Source organism: Gadus macrocephalus, chromosome 11, assembly GCF_031168955.1.
Source record: "Gadus macrocephalus chromosome 11, ASM3116895v1".
Classification (NCBI taxonomy): Eukaryota; Metazoa; Chordata; class Actinopteri; order Gadiformes; family Gadidae; genus Gadus; species Gadus macrocephalus.
In genome coordinates this window covers 25,947,214-25,964,028 of record NC_082392.1, presented here as the reverse complement: position 1 = coordinate 25,964,028, position 16,815 = coordinate 25,947,214, and the positions used below count along the sequence as shown (strand labels likewise).

The following is a 16,815-nucleotide window of genomic DNA, read 5'->3' as shown; positions in this document are numbered from 1 at the left end:
ATCATACAATCCGAATGTACTGTATATAGGCCTATGACATTTACAAAAGTGGTAAGCTTACGTTCGTATATCTCTCGCACACAACCGTTGTGTTGGTCTGGACTTATATGATATATGTAAGGGATAATGTTATAGCACAGAACGCAGGTCATTATCGGGTAAATAAGCGAAGCGGAGGTGTCTTGCTTCGCCCTGAAGGGTATTCTTTTCGATAATGACCGGCGACGTTCTATACATTATTACACGGCTCCTTGCCAAAACAGCTGAGAAATAGTCCCCCAAAGACGTTGACTTCGCTTAGAAACCGGGGTTGATAAGTTACCAGACTGACGGAGTGAAAAGTAAGATGTGAATCAGGCAAAAAATCTGGAAAAAAAACAGGTTTTTGACACCTCGATGGGCATTATCCCCCTTATACCGGTCACTTGCCAAAGAAAAGGAATTAAGATCATTCATTTATATTTTCATGCGTTATACAATCCAAATATAAAGTTTTTCACATAAATAGGACGGACCTTAGCTACTACTTGGGAGGTATTTTAGTCTGCTGAGCTAGAGAGCTAACGTTATATTTATAATTCGAAATTCGTCCCAGCCTTTATACCACAGATACCATAGGGTCTGTAGCACATAACCGCGTTTTCTGATTACAGTTTAATGTAACAGTAAGCTGACAACATTGCTAATCAACGCCGCAACTGCAAATTAACCACACGGAGATAACCGTGGCAACCGGTCAAACAAATGTTGTTTTTGCGATCATTCTTGAACACTAGAAACGCCGGGCCATTTTTACTTACTACTAGCGCCGCAAGAGGGGTCAAATTACCCCTAAGTCATTTGAATGAGAGGCTGTGCATTTGCACATAATGATCACTAGGTGGCGCAAATGAGCTATTACCGCGCAAGCGCCACATGTGTGTGTGTGTCACAAGCCTAGTTCTCACGATTTTGTCATAAATGTACATATATGAAGTACAAACAGCCTATATTTTCACTAAGGGTTTAAGATTAAATGATGCAAATAAAGTCATTAAATTAATTGAGATATGCCTATATTGTTATTGTGGATATTTTATCAAAATCACTCCATTCCATCAACTTTAAGAACCAGCAGTTGGCTGAGTGGTTTAGCATCTGCCCTGCAATACGGGCGACCTGAGTTCGCGTCCTGGGTTCGTCATTTAATTGTTGCCGTTGGCTTATTTTTGTAATTTCCTTTATATCAGAGAAATTAGGCTTAACAATTTACTTTTATGTAATAAATATGTCTTGCAGTATCCCTATAACCCAAATATAACTTGCAAAAACTCATGGTAAAGTTAATGTTAATATTAATGTTACTGATAAGCCTTTGTCACATGACAAAGACACTGCATGGGAAATTGCAGCCACATAAATTCCATTCAGGTGAGTTTCACGGCAGGCAGCCAAGAAACTCACCACTGACCACTTCTGTAGGGAAAAAATACTATGTCAATTTAGAATATTCAAAGAAATGGAAAATAAATGACATGAAGTTTTTTTTTATTTCTCCAGTATTCCTTCCTAAAACACTGATTCGGTGGGGATTGAACCCCGGACGAACGGGTGTTAGAATAATTTGCGTCTCTCTCGTAGATTGCACCATCTTTCAACGTCTTTGTTTAATACAACTGCATCACCTTCTCTCTCACATTTCACTTTATCAAGTTAGAGGTCAACTGCTCATGATCATATCGCTGCGTTATCTCTGTGGAGATAACGCAGCGATATGATTGCTGGAACAGCGGAGCCGTCGCATTTACAACAGAATGAAACCCAATAAACCACCAGTGTGTGCAGGGTCCGGGAGGGTAAATTGGGGTTCTAACTCACACGCGGAAATATAAAAATGTGCTGCTCCAAATAAGCAACAAAGTCAGTAACGTGTCAACTGTGTTGTCTGTGTTGTTCTACTAAGCGGACGCTTGATGGTGACGTAGTACGACGTGATGACGAGCCTACCTTGGCCAGGCCACAGTTGCGATTGCCTATTGTGAATACAGGCCAGGCCAGAGAACAATAGGGGCCAGTTGAGCACGGTTAGGTGTGAAATCGGCCAACGGCCACGGCCAGATGGCCTGAAATCGGCTTTGTGGCTTTACTTATCTATTCAAATGCAAATGGGCTGGCTGGGGGAGGGGACGTGTGACAGAGAGAGAGCGATTGAGAAAGCAGTGAAACAGACCATTTAGCATATAGTTTCCAGGCAACTTCTTCTCATGAGGCAGGAGCTGACCACACAAACATGATACTTTTAAGACTAAGCCATACACAAATTATCAAATATATTAAAGAATAACAAATCATTACGCTTGGATGAATGAAATAGTATTTTTTATTAAACAATGAGTGAGCCAGCGTTCTGGTGCATATTTACCGCTACCACTGGACTTGAGTGAGGGTTCATCTAGTAGGCTGTTTAGAACGGGGCTTCAACAAAAATAAGTGTGGGGGGGTGACGTGTCGACGCAAATTAGTCATGGCGACGAATTTTTGAAGCCGACTACGTCGACTCGTCGTCCGATCTCTATGCATTACAGTAATGCATTACTTTTGTAATGCGTTACTGCCCGACACTGCAAATAACCAATTGACTTGGGTTTTAAATGAGTGTATTTGAGTTTATTAGAGTAGAGTACATTGACATTCAGTAAGTCAGTAAAAAAAGAAAACAAAAAAATACGGCTGACTTAGAATGACCTAGGAACTAGGATGAAAAATAAATGTCTTTCGGGATAGCAGTCTCAACATTCACAGCAGATTATCTTAGCAGGCTGAGTGCAAGTCGCCTACATCAGTGGTTCCCAAACTTTTTGTGCCCAAGGCACACCAAAGGACAAATAAAAATTTCAAGGCACACCTATTGTGCAAAATAGCCTTATAACACGTGTTATCACTAATATCATCTGTTTATCTGTTAAAGGGGACTTATTATACCACCAGGTGTGAGTGTGATTAGCCTTACAAGCCATTTCGAAAATCTGCCTAATATGACATCACTAGTGGGTGTGTCCACCTAGATCTGTGCTGGATAGATCTATCTACCAGCCTACCCAGTGGACTGAAGTAAACATTGCTCATCTATCCAGCACAGATCTAGGTGGACACACCCACTAGTGATGTCATATTAGGCAGATTTTCGAAACGGCTTGTAAGGCTAATCACACTCACACCTGGTGGTATAATAAGTCCCCTTTAAGTTTATAATTATTTACTAATGCCAAATAAGATGTGACAAAGACAACTATTCTAGTCATGAAATATTTATCAACAAAATAAATCACAAAAATATTTAAACTTTATCAAATTGGGCTTAATCAAACACACCCATTTCAACCAGACAGGTGAGGCAAAGGAAACAGAAATTCAGCAGAGAACTGTCCATGAGAAAGCTGCATGGTCCTGAATCTGACCCACAAATTATAACTAACATTTAGAATCAGGCTTTTTTTGTAAATATTCTGCCTACTAACAAATCAGTGGGACACATGTGCCTGTCGGGGCGCACAGATTTTTTTAATCCTTGGTGGCACGGAGGAGAGGGCCACTCGCAAGTCCTGCTCAACAGAGAGCCGTGACCTGGTCTTGTTCTTCATGTAAACAAGAGTGGAGAACGCCAACTCACACAGGTAGGTGGTGGGGAAATGAAGAAGTTGGTCGATAGCGTGGTGGGAGATGGTTGGATATTCTGATGTACAAACCAACCAAAACTGATCGAGTGTGAGCTCACTAAATTTCAGTTTCAGCGTGCGGTCCGCACGGAGCTCTGCGCTCTCCTCTCTCTCCTTCATAGTGAGCTTCTCGTTTGAGGACTCGGACTCCTGGTTGAATGGGTCTCGGATCCAGTCATTGTCCTCGATGTACGCCACACGTGGAAAATAGCGCTCAAACCTCTCTTTTAAGGTCTGAAGGTGTTCGGCATATATAGCGCGCTCACTGGCTTTGATGTGTCACAGTCTAAATTAAATTCCCACCTGCGCAACTGCGCGAACAGCGAAATGTGGGATCCTCTTTGAGGATTTTTTAAATAGTTTTTAGATAAAGAGTTTGCATCTGTATTATGGAATGAGTGCATTCAAAGTAGTATATAGTAAATTAAAATAATTATTTTTGTATAGTTGTATACTATATTGCAGTAGGCTATGGTTGTCACAAAATCCCACGGCACACTTGGACTTGCCTCACGGCACACCAGTGTGCCGCGGCACACAGTTTGGGAACCACTGGCCTACATGACTCACAGACGTCACTAGTTTTGTTCCCAGTACATCTGGCGACTTGACACTTTTTCCTTTTGGTAGGTGGGGAAGGAGTATCAATCAGAAGTCGCCTATGTGCTACTGATGCTGCCCCTGATGACACAGTCCTGGCCATTCTATGAGGCGCACACAGCTGTTTCACAAGCTCCAGAATAAATCTCTTCCTGGTCATGTTGACGTCCATGCACTGTTTGTACAGAATGTGTGCATTGATTGCAGTCAGGTCTAGGATGTTGTAGAACACAGCTACAGGCCAACGCCTGGTCCCTCCCTTTACTGAATACAAGCGTGCCATCTGGTCCATAACATCAACTCCATATTTAGTGCTGTTGTAGTAAGAAACAGTTTCGGGCATTTTCTTGGGGCCATTGTCAATTGAAACTGTCTGGTGCATTGTGCTGAGGAGGCTGACGTTTTTGCGTGGTTTTCCCTGGTAAATGGTGAGTGTGGCTTCCCCAGCCCTCAGCACCTTGGAGAATCTTTCCATCTGTGCCTTTGTACACGTGGGCATCTCTCGTCTGATTCTATTCATTGTGCCAACAATGGTGGTTCTGTGCGCCAAAAGAGTGTTTGCCAGTGGTAACGAGGTAAAGAAATAGTCTGTCGTTACATTTCTTCCTTTCTCCAGGAATGGCTCCATCAGACGAAGCACAACATTGTCTGATAAGCGCTGTCCAGGTGGCCGACTGTTGTCTTTCCCTAGATAGGGATGGGCATTCAACATGTATTTGGTTTCAACATCAGCGGCTACCCAGAATTTTATGCCAAATTTATCCGGTTTACTTGCCATGTACTGAGTGAAACGACAGCGCGCCTTGGTGGGGAACAATTGTTCATTAACTGTTATGTTCTCCCCAAGCATGTAAGAAGTAGTGCTGTTTTTCACAAATCGATCAAATGTATCTGATATCATGGCAAATTTGTCCTCCAGAAGGCGGGCAGCCCTTGTGCCCTTGTCCTCAAAGCGCAGATAGCACATGATATCTCTGAAATTCTGGCGAGACATTGTTTCCTTGAAAACCGGATTCCCCATTTCAACAGACCAGAAGTCCTACAGTTTCTGGCTTTTCCCGCCGGCAATACCTCTCAAATAAATGAGACCCACAAATGCTTTTAGTTGGTCCATTGTCGCATTGAACATATCAGCATTGTTTCGGTCAGCTTCGGCCTGAGTATACTTTAGAATCTGTTCCCACATTTCCTTGTCAAGCAAACAGAGTAAACTGCTCAGTGGATCTGTGATATTTTCCTTGGCGCGAGGTGTGGGCCCTGGAGGTTCTCTCATGACATTGGCCTCTGTTGCTCTGCCTCTCGAACGGCCAGGAGGTTGTTCAATCCATATGGTACCATCTCGTGCTTTCTCTTGCATGGATGGTGATGTCTCTTCCATGGATGTGGTCGCCTCAGGTTCTGATTCTGAACCGGAATCAGATTCTATAACAGCGCCACTTCCATCATCAGCTCTCCCATCATCACTCTCTAGCTCGCATGCCAGTACCTCTGCTTCTTCTCACACGACATCTGACGATGTCGTGTGCAAAGTTTTGTGTTGATTGGTCAAGAAATGTGGGAGGAGTAGGGAAAAAACAGTTTTGCGGTTTTCGCGATTTAGCGAAAAATATTCATAGACGCAAATGGGCGTGGCCTAGGCCAAAAGACGCAGCAGACACACACAGGGAATCTGGGTGTATAACGTTTTGGACTGTGGGAGGTTCGGTGTGGGAGTTATTGCCCCAAACGCGTATTCCTTGGTATAGCGCCACCTAGGGACCGGCGTGTCTGGATTTTGTTATCTGAGTAGCGGTGCCGATTCTGGATCTAGTCATGCAATTGGCGCGTGTGCACCATTTACGGTTTGGGCTGTGGTTCCACTTTCACAGGGAGGTAGTATAAAAATCCTTACAAAAACAATAGGGATCCAACCTGTTGGCTTGGACCCCTAATAAAAAACCTTACAAAAACAATAGGGATCCAACCTGTTGGCTTGGACCCCTAAAAATAATCCTTACAAAAACAATAGGGATCCAACCTGTTGGCTTGGACCCCTAAAAATAATCCTTACAAAAACAATAGGGATCCAACTTGTTGGCTTGGACCCCTAAAAACAAACACGCAGCTCTTTCCTTCGCTCGTCTGTATGGAATGAGGAAGAGGAGCGTGATCCCCCTACTGGAGCCCCGAGGCATTACCAACAGATCGACGAATTACCAACAGATCGACAAATTATTAAACCACACAGATATATTTCAAATGAATTATGTTCACCACAAAATAGATTATACATGTATGAATAAATTGTTGTATACAACTTGTCACACTCGCTGCCATGTTTGTGTATCACTTTGGTAAATGCGCACTCTGTGCAGGGGGAGGGCTGAGCCCATTCCGAACTACGGGAGCTGAGAGGGAAGCGTTGGCGGATGTTGAAGAGAAAACCGATTTTCATTTTAACAAGTCGACGTGAGCTACACACTCTAGTTAATCGATAAAATCGGTTTATCGCCCAGCCCTAGGTAAAATCCTGGCTTCCACATATACATGTTTAAAAAATAACAAACTTCTTCTTTGTTTACTTATTTACCAAATGGCCACATCATGCGATGAAGTTATTTCAGTCGACCGTTGCAACCTATTAAAGCTATCGCCCAGTTATATGTAGACCTGCATGCTTTGTAGGGATGGGCATAATTAATCGATGCTCGATAATTGATCGTTAAGAAATGCGTCGATCAATTTATATTGTTATCGATCAAAAGGACGTTGTGTTGCATACTGTGAGTCTTGAAGCATTTAATTGAATATAACCCTGCCGACTGGTGGAAAGTGAATGGAAGAAGGTTCCCCAGGCTGTCAAAGTTAGCGCGACAATACCTCTGCATCCCCGCAACTTCGGTCCCGTCAGAGCGGGTGTTTTCTGCTACTGACAGTTACAAGGCTGCGTTCGCGTCTGACCCCCGAGCATGTTAACATGCTTATATTCCTAAACAAAAATATGTAGGCTGGAGTTACTGTATGGACAGTAGGGACAGTCACCACCGTATGTGAGTCGCTCTTTTTTTTTTTTTCTTAATGTGTGTTGTCTCTCGCTCCGCTTTTCTTTCGGCTTGGAGTCGTTACATTTTGCCAAAACTGTGATATTTTAGCAACAAGTTCCGCCTTATATATGTTCAATAAGGTATTGCTTTTAGATAGACTAGTTCATGCAATTGTTTGTAAATGGGTGGCTCATCTTTTTGTTGCGAGCCTTTTCCGCGTGCCGGCTGCAGCCTTTAGGCATTATATGTCGGCCTTTTCCCCCCCTTTTTTTCAAAACAGTTATACAGTTTAATGCCCACTTTTAGCCTACTGCCTTTGTTTGATTATTTTTGTCCGATAAATTCGCTACTTATTGTAATTGGAATAGGGTACAGATTTAGTCTTGTTGAATCGTTTCCAAACCTTTAAGAGCGCGTGTAGGCGCATTGTTCGGACTTTACGAGCGCCGCATAGGCCTATAACCTATAATGCCTGTATTTATTATTTTAAAACTGTTAAACAGTTGTAGGTCTTCAAGTTAACTGTATTGTATTAATTTTGGCCCATACATTATTGTTGGAATAAAGATTTCATTGATAAAAACATTAGAAAAAAAACATAGAAAAAGTTAATGATTAATCGATAATTGATCGATAACTCTAGCGATGCTCGATCAAGAAAATTTCTTCAAATGCCCATCCCTAATGCTTTGATCTGGATTTTATGCAAATGTGAATAACTAAATGTCCAAGGTAGTAGCAAAGATAAGTATTTTTTAACTTTCACGTTTCCTGTAAGTCTTACTAAATAATCACAATCACGTAGTTTATAGTAGTGTTGTCACGATACTGGATTTTGTAACTTCGATACTATACCTGGAAAAATATTGATATTCTATACCAGTGGTTCTCAACCTTTTTTGAACAAACTCCCCCCCTGACCTTACCCTGATCCTCTGGTGCCCCCCCTCCCCCCCAATAAAATAATAAAAATAAACTAACAACCCCACTCACACTCATGTTATATTGCTTAAAGTTGTCAATGCATAATTTTTCATTGATTTTGCGTTGGTCACCTGAGTCGGTTTTGGTGCAAAAAACATAAAAATATAAATGAATATTCATGACATGCAAATGTCTCAGCTCTGATTGGCTAACAGCAATGTCCATCATTGTAATAAACCCCATTAAACTTCCAGAGCGACAGGGAAGAGAGAGAGAGAGAGAGAGAGAGAGAGAGAGAGAGAGAGAGAGAGAGAGAGAGAGAGAGAGAGAGAGAGAGAGAGAGAGAGAGAGAGAGAGAGAGAGAGAGATTTGAGGAAGAAATGATTTGATTGGACATTCATTCAGCGTGACCGCGTGCGGGCACTCCCGCGACTCCCGCGACTCCCGGCCGCCATGTCTCCCGTCGTGCCGGGACGCGGCACCCTGCTGCCCGGGCACCGCGTCGACTCCCGCCGTGTCCCGTGAACGAATGAATGAATGAATGGCCCGGGAACCACGGGCACCGCGCCCCGGGCAACGCGGACACCGCGAAAACAGATCGCGTGCAGAGGCCTAATTAGGCCTATATATTTTGTATTTGAAATGCAACGCTCTATTCGTGGAGAATACGCTCAGAGCAGCGGGAACTGAACAACAGCAAGATGAAGGAGGAAAACGGGCTATGAAACAAAATTTGATATTTTTTTCTTGCTATCGGCCATGTTTGATTGTGTTGTGTTGGTTATTGAACTGTTAACTTGGGGAACTTGGGTTATGTTTATCAGCGTTACTATAGAGATCCCGTTGTAACGGGAGTCGGGGCGTGTGCAGGACCGAACCGCACTGTATTATCACTGTTCCACTGCGAATAGATAGTAGGGCTGTAACGATACACAAACTCACGATTCGGTTTGTATCACGATTTTTGACCCACGGTTCGATACATCCCACGATTTTTGGAAATTTAAAAAGCATTTTATTTAAACAACACTTATATACCAATTAACTTAATGTAACATTTAATAACAAATCATTTGGAACACTGAACAGATTTGAATGGAAAGAATACTATTAAAGTATAGCTAAATTAATAAATAAATAACCAAAGATTGCAGTTGGAGGATGCTTTTTGCTGGTAGGCAAAAACCCTCAACTGTTTGGTTGGTTTAGTCAAATATCCTTATTAGCGCTTCTTATTAGGCTATGTAGCTTAAATAATGACATAATCAGGCCGTATAGAATGCAACATGTTTAACAGCCTCACTTTCAATAGATGGGGAAAAACATGAACGTCTAACATGAACGTCGCAATAACGAGGCATAGTGTTACGAGTAGCATATGTGTGTGCGCGAGAAAGGCAGTGTTCGTATGCGTGTGTGAGTGACGTCAGCGAGTGAGTGGACGAGCGAGGAGAGCGAGCGGTAGCGCGTGTGTCTAGTGAAGAAGCGAACGAGTCCGGTAGAATAAAGTACCCATCCTGTCAATAATCGGTGGCCGCTTCATTCCGACCTATAAGCAGACAAACTGCCAGTCAAATCACACAAAACAATAGAGACAGGATCACACAGGCAATTTTTTTCGCGCTTGGCCCACTCTGGATGAATGTCGTTCATATTGCATATGAGGACTTCGACGGCTGTGGAGAAATGCAATCCTCCATAGCCACGGAGAGCTGTCATCACAGAGAGGGCATCTTGTCGCATACTTAAGGCATCGATAGGAGGGGGCGCTGTCAGCAGACTATTATTTAGACAAATTATTAGCAAATTTCAATCTGACAATTTGACCGGAGAGTTAGAAAGGGCATAATACTAATCTTGAAAATAGTCCCAGAAGTTGTCCAGCAGTCGTATTGTTCTACACAAAAGTGCTTATTCTGCCTTCTCACACCGCGAGACAGGTTCGTGGCTTGAGTGTCCCGATTTCGGTTTCGATACGCGTATCGTCACAGCCCTAATAGACAGTTAAAAGTAGCTGAGACGGTAGAGGTGTTAGAAACGAATAAGTGAAAATAGGCTATTTATTTCAGGTAGCCTATTTTTTCACCCACAAAAAATACATACAATGAAAGTTTAAAATCCCCCCCAAAAAATGGAATCACGTTCCCAGCGCCCCCCTAGGTTGTGAGAAAGCTCCGTTGAGAAACCATGTTCTATACCATTTCGATACCTGGGGAAAAAAAAAAAAAAATCAGGAAAGAACGTAACCAAAGTAACTAGAGTATATCTCCAAAACTCCTAGGGCTAGATATATATTACATCTTGGTGCCAATAGAAAGATTGTTGTGCAATAAGTGAAATATTCAATGTGGATACTACTTTACGGCATAAATCGAAGATTACATTTCCACCTGAAATAAATATCAGTCATTATCAATTGGTATCACTGTCGTACTATGAGACACGAAAAGGTAGATATCTTACCATTTTGACAGTTGTCACCTCTATTTAAAGTTCAGGGCAAATATAATCGAATGACACCAAGCCAAACATTCGCAAATACACATATGGCCACTAGATTTCGCTGAAGAACATGTGTTCTGATTGAAGGCAATTTACCTTTTTCCTAAGAAACCGTCTCTTAGTAATTTATTGTAAACACCATGTTTAGTAGGGGTGGGAATCTCTTGGCACCTCACGATTCGATTCAGATTATGAGGTCAACGATTCGATTCTGAAGCGTCTATCGATCATCTTGATGCATCTCGATGCAACATTTTTTTTATGTACATCTCCATGCGTGATTTTCAAAAATATATATATTAGGGCTGTCAAGCGATTAAAATATTTAATCGTGATTAATCGCATTAATGTCATAGTTAACTCAGATTAATCGCGATTAATCACAAATCTTTTTTCTATGCTAAATATCCCTTGATTTCTTTGTCCCATTAATTGTTCTCATTTTAATGCTCTTATGGACATGGAGAAGTGCATCGGCTTGCCTTGTGCAAATGTTTTTTTGGCATATACTGATCAAAGCAGGAAGATACAAAAAAAAGCCTATAGTGCAATTAAACGATGAACATACAAACATACTGCCTTGAACATAGCAGTCAGGCTACTGCTTCTTTGTTTTGAGCCAAAGAAAAAAATAATATATATATATATATTTTTTTTAAATATGAATTTGCGTTAATCGCGCGATAAAATAATTAACGTCGTTAAAATTGGTTTGCGTTAACGCCGTTAATAACGCGTTTAACTGACAGCCCTAATATATATACATCTGGGTGTGCTACTCAGAGTTTACTAATCGATTCCTACTTTTGTGATGATCATTAAAGACATCAACAGATGAATTCACTTATCTAATATTTCATAAGAGAGAAAGCTTTTGTCACAAATATGACTTCCTATAAACAAAGCAATAATCAATGCTGCTCGCATTATAACACAATATGGAAGCATGCAAAAAATAGGTTTCAGTTTTATTTTATTTCTAATCTTTCTTTTCTAATGTCATTAAAGGAAAAGCTGCTCTTGAATTAGAAGGAGTTCTTGTGTCTGGCTTCGAGTTTGCACGCATGCTATGAGTAGGCTGAAACGCAATCGTGTCAAGACAAATCAAATTGGCCAATACACACTGAAGATAAATTCAATAATTTTAAAATTACAAAAATTATCCCTCTCTGGCGAACAGAATGTTGCAGCAGGCAAAAAAAAAAAATATATATTTCTTTTTTTTTTTATTCAGATTATTAATTGATCTGCATCAATGAATCGTTCTAGCGAGAATCACGATGCATCGAAGAATCGATTATTTTTCCCACCCCTAATGTTTAGTTGCAAAATTGGGTCGCTGGATTATCTGTTTATGGTGGTTTAATGAGATCAGATTCAACTTTGTGGACAAAAATCACAAAGGTAAAATTTCATTTTTGGTTGTTAAAAGAAAAGGGGAAGTTTCTTCTGTAGTTATTATTTGGGAGTTTTAGTCCCAGAATGATATGGTTTAGAAACTTTAGATTGTGGGAATCAGTGGAGGCTCAGCTTTCACATAATATATAGTTTGTGCAGGTCCAATTTCGTGAAAAAGATCGCTATTGCTGTGCATGTACACAGTTATGAAACCCAAAACCGTGTTCTTGCACTTGCATATGATTTTAAATTATTATTTTGACTTACCTTGGTAATCTGCTTTAATCTAAAGTACTTCCAAACCGCACTCCTCCATCACTACTCTGTCTACCTTCTCTACTTAAACCGGTCGTGGTGGCGCTGCACTTGAGATGCTAGCTGTGTTGGCTAACCTTTAGCTAACACCGTCACACAGAGCATTGAGACTAGTGCCGAATCACTGCCAGAGACCGCACTGTGAGTGAGTGACAGGAGGCGGGGCTATGTTCGCGCTGTAGCGCTGTGTGTCTGTTAACTCGCTGTCCGAGAGAAGAGAAGACGCTGATCAGTTGCAAATATATCTATTTGGTGTGATTTTGAGGAGGAAAATGGTTGTTCTGCAGTTTTTAGAAACTCTTAAAGGTCCCATGACATGAAAATCTCAATTTATGAGGTTTTCTAACATAAATATGAGTTCCCCTAGCCTGCCTATGGTCCCCCAGTGGCTAAAACTTGCGTTTGGTGTAAAACGAGCACTAGCTGTTCTGCTCGCCTTTGAAAAAACGGAGGCTCAAGCGCGCTGATTTGGAAATCTGTGCTCATGACGTCATGAGGAATCTCAGCTCCTCCCCTTACTCTGCCTGGTCCGCCCAGAGACGTTGGCCCGCCAATGAGACTCGACCGTGCGAGCGCCACATGTGTGTGTGTGAATACACACACTGTAACGCAAGTGTTTCTTGTCGGTTCTTTGACGTGTCTTGTATTTCCACAACGAGACTGTCGTGGGGGTTATCTAAGCCATGGTTGAGAAGGAATTGGGGGAAAGGAACTTTGGTTTGACTCGCTGAAGTAGGCCTACATGAACTGCGACATGCCGCCGGTTGCCGCGAGGCACCATCGCCCGGCAGCGGGCAGCCGGCCGCAGGCAGCGCGCGGTTCAGTCGACTTCAGGTTGATGTGAAAGTGGAAGAACCAGAGACGTCGCAGAACCCGACAAAGTCGTTTGTGATTCATAATATCGTCTGGAGGCGCACACAATATGTTATATGATATAGATATCTATGTATTATATGATATTATTGAGATATAGAGCTGTCGTGGTTCATGTTCTTGAGGGAGTCAAAGCCAAAGTTCCTTCCCCCCAATTCATTCTCAACCTTGGCTGAGATAACCCCCAATACGAGTCTCGTTGTAGAAATACCAGATACGAGAGTCCGACGTGTTATGCGCCATCACACCAACAGCAGAACGGTTATCCAAATAACAAGGAAGTGTACAACACTTGCGTTACAGTCCTGGAGCTCTATATCTAAATAATATCATATACATAGATATCTATATCATATAACATATTGTGTGCGCCTCCAGACGATATTATGAATCACAAACGACTTTGTCGGGTTCTGCGACGTCTCTGGTTCTTCCACTTTCACATCAACCTGAAGTCGACTGAACCGCGCGCTGCCTGCTGCCGGCTGCCCGCTGCCGGGCGATGGTGCCTCGCGGCAACCGGCGGCATGTCGCAGTTCATGTACAGTTCAAAGTTCCTTTCCCCCAATTCCTTCTCAACCATGGCTCAGATAACCCCCACGACAGTCTCGTTGTGGAAATACAAGACACGTCAAAGAACCGACAAGAAACACTTGCGTTACAGTGTGTGTATTCACATTGATGTGGACGTTGAAGAACCAGGAACGTCTGAGAACCCAACGCGGTCGTTTGAGATTCATAATATCGGCTCACACAGCTTTTGGCCGTGATAATATATATTATATGATATAGATATCTGTGTAGGCTATATGATAATATTTAGATATAGAGCTCCAGGACTCCCGTGTGTTCTAGAATATTTACAGAACACGGCTAAAGGCTGTGTGCGGCTCGCCATTGCGATACATCCACTGTAAACAGAGCGCATGGTGGCTGCAAGCTGCTCAGGGCCACACCCCCACCCTCCTCCTTGACACGCCCACCGAAACAGCGCATTTGGGGGAAGCTCAATGTGCGACTGGCTCGGAGTGGCTGTAACTCTGCACCACGGCTGAATTTAGGGAACGTCTTTGAATACTGTGTTAGTTGCCCACTAACACCTATATTAAAGAATACATAAAATAGCATGTCATGGGACCTTTAAATAAATATATCGCCCAGTATATATAATATATATGAACAAACACTAAAAAATGCAATTGCCCTTTCGGGCAACCAGAAATCATCTCAACTTGCCCAAATATTATTTTTAGTTGCCCCGGGCAAGCGGGCAACCGTTAGTGTCAACCCCTGTGAGTGTAGGCTACAAACGCGATTAACTATTTACAAGGGCAAAAACGCCAACATATTCATTGTTTTGCTGACCACTTTTGGGTTAGGGACGGGTTATGGTTTTTTATCCCGACAAAAGCCTCCTAAGGACAGTTCCTCTGCGTCTCTCTCGTAGATCACACCATCTTTCAATGTCTTTGTTTAATACGACTGCATCACCTTCTCTCACATGATCAGCAGCTCGTGGATTTAAATTTCTCTCCAGTTAGAACTGCTCATGAAGATATCGCTGCGTTGTCTCTGTGGAGACAGTGCAGCAACACCTCTACCCAACATGATCAGGCATGACCTTTACGTGATTAGGGCATAACTTCTAGTGCTTGGTAGGCATATGACTAAGCCAGCTGACGGGCCTGCGTCGCAGTTCCAGATGCACTTTCATTAATCAATTCCTTGAACTAGCCTTTGATAATGTTCTGGCCCGCCACCTACAGGCTGGAAAAAAAATTGGCCCGAGGCCAAACCTAGTTGCCGACCCCGGCTCTAGGGTCCATAGCATATAACTGCGTTTTCTGATTACAGTTTAATGCATTTTTCACAATTTACCAGATCTCGTTTTGAAGGCTGAACAGACAATTTGACTGGGACTACTTAGTAGAAGGTAGCAGGTAGTTGTTTTTTTGCGTTTAAGATATTAAGTGATTTCTTGCCGATGATCCATGACTGCCTTTGTGAATGTCGGCGAATCCGAGTGGAGGAGACATGTGAGCTGCCACATGTGTGGCGTTCTTTTTATTTTTACTTTGTACACATTGGTTACTTAGGCCTACTCTACTAAATATATATAGGCCTATAATATTTCTGTTCATGGCATAGATTTCGTCTCAGATTAGGCCAATAAAGCAATGATAAAAAATCCACAACGAAAACAAAACACAAATGCTCGATCAAAAGCCTGGCCCGACCCGGCCCGAGGATAGTGGTGGGAAATATCGGCCCGATCCAGCCCGCCGAGCCCGGGGTTTCGGGCTCGGGCAGAGAATCTAAACTCTACTATGTTTGCGACTTTGAATGCACCTCAGTTGTCCATATATCAGGGATTAATGTTCACCCTGCAGTCAATCAGAATAGAGTATTCCAAAAAATACAACCGGCGTATTGATCTACTATTTGATGACGGTCAGTAGCGGCAAGTAAAACCGACAAGTAAGCCGGCAACCTGCCGGGTTAATGCCCTCCTCTGAGCCAATCAGAATCAAGCCTTCTTAAACAAAGAAGAAGAATATTTGATAATTCAACGTTGCTAACGTTATAATGACTGCTGTCAAGGAAAGTGGATGTTTTTGACGTCATTCGATGACGTCTCGATGCAGATAAAAAAAAATTCCTGCATCAACATTCTGTTCGCCAGAGAGGGATAATTTTTGTACTTTTAAAATTATTGAATTTATCTTCAGTGTGTATTGGCCAATCTGATTTGTCTTGACACGATTACGATTCAGCCTATGCATAGCATGCGTGCAAACTCACAGCCAGACACAATAACTCCTTCTAATTCAAGAGCAGCTTTTCCTTTAATGACATAGAAAAGAAAGATTAGAAAGAAAATAAAACTGAAACCTATTTTTTGCATGCTTCCATATTGTGTTATAATGCAAGCTGCATTGATTATTGCATTGTTCATAGAAAGTCATAATTGTGACAAAAGCTTTCTCTCCTATGAAATATTAAATAAGTTAATTCATCTGTTGATGTCTTTAATGATCATCACAAAAGTAGGAAGAGATTAGCAAACTGAGTAGCAAACCCAGATGTATAGATATATTTTTGAAAAAAATTGTTGCAACGAGATGCATTGATAATCGCTTCAGAATCAAATCGTTGACCTCATAATCGGAATCGAATCGTGAGGTGCCAAGAGATTCCCACCCCTTAAAAAGACATCGTGTTTTCGTTTTGGCAAGTGGCCGTGTATAGACATCGCCAGTCATTCGAAAAATAAGCCCCTCAGGGCGAAGCAAGACTCCTCCGCTTCGTGTCAGTGTCCGGTTCGCCCTGTCGGGGCTCATTATCCCGAAAATGACCGGCATTGTATACATTTTGCCTTACATATTTACTTGCTATACATTTTTTTTTGAGACCCCCACAGAGACAGAATAAAAACTCGAACCATGGTACTACTAGTGTGTTTAGGTGGTTTACATGTATGATGA

General features: G+C 42.1%; 1 protein-coding gene across 6 annotated transcripts in view; it reads right to left on the bottom strand.

Moving 5' to 3' along the window:
* The window catches only part of mlxip (MLX interacting protein), an 80,431-nt gene that overhangs the window by 62,509 nt on the left and 1,107 nt on the right, over window positions 1-16,815 (bottom strand). The window lies entirely within an intron of this gene.